The sequence below is a fragment of the Austrofundulus limnaeus genome, unplaced genomic scaffold (assembly GCF_001266775.1).
Source record: "Austrofundulus limnaeus strain Quisiro unplaced genomic scaffold, Austrofundulus_limnaeus-1.0 Scaffold358, whole genome shotgun sequence".
Classification (NCBI taxonomy): Eukaryota; Metazoa; Chordata; class Actinopteri; order Cyprinodontiformes; family Rivulidae; genus Austrofundulus; species Austrofundulus limnaeus.
Window position 1 is genome coordinate 503,221 of NW_013952760.1, and position 1,161 is coordinate 504,381.

A 1,161-nucleotide genomic window follows, 5' to 3' on the forward strand; every position below is an offset into this window, starting at 1 on the left:
ATAATAATAATAATAATAATAATAATAATAATACATTTTATTTGGGATTTACTACCAATGAGAAAAAGTTTAGTTTTGTCAGGGTTTAGTTTGAGGAGGTTTCTGGTCAACCCTTTACCCTTAGATGCGTAAGTGGGTCTTTTTTGACCCATTGAGTTCATGTTTTTACAATATCTTTGTAGTTAAAAGTTTTCATCATTTCAGATTCCAGATATTCCTCAACAAACTTGTTACTGATATCATGCAATTAATTTTTTTAATTTATCTTTTATACATTTTAAGAAATAGCATTTTTTCAATTCCTACCCCATTCTTCCATAAGTGGGTCAAAAATGACCCGCACTTATTTCCTATGGAATTTAATGGGAACCTTTGTTTCTTACCAACTGTGACTGTCAGGAATACATATTTCGTGGACCATACACACTGAGTCTAAAGTGTCACCCTGAACAATAATATTTTACACAGCGGGACCTCTTATATGTATTATATTTATTTCTTACCTCATAAATGTGTGCGTATGTCAATCATGAATCAACATACAGTATTAACCTACTTCAAAGTTAGCTAACACTAGCTATCTAACCAAGCCAGTGAAAATTACTGTATGTGTTGTATCTGTGTGGCTGTGTTTCTGTGTGTTTCTCCTGGAGAAGGATCTCACYCTTGTGGGGACCATTCCGTTTTCTTCCTCTTATCCAGGGTCAGGTCTCGGGGGCAGCAGCCTCAGCAGAGACCCAGACTTCCCTCTCTCCAGACACTTGGACCAGCTCCTCTGGGGGAATCCCAAGGTGTTCCCAGACCAGCTGAGAAGCATAGTCCCTCCAGCGTGTCCTGGGTCTTCCTCTGGGTCTTGGAATCCACACAAGCTCAGAACTGTTCAGGAGGTCATCACTTCAGAGCAGGGAGCAGCTTTCTCTGGGGACGGCGTGACTTTCTGTCCTAACAGCTTTTATCAGACCCCCATAACGGGGTCGGCTTGATAACTTCTCTACATTTTAAATGAAATGGTTAATTTCTCCTTCAGAAGGTTAACTCTTCATCTAAAGCGTTTGGACAGATTGAGCAGCAAAGCTGAACAGGATTTTTCCTGTCTTTTTCAGCCTGCAGCAGCTGGTGTTACAGTCAAAATAATCATATTTCAGGGTCACTGCTACAGGC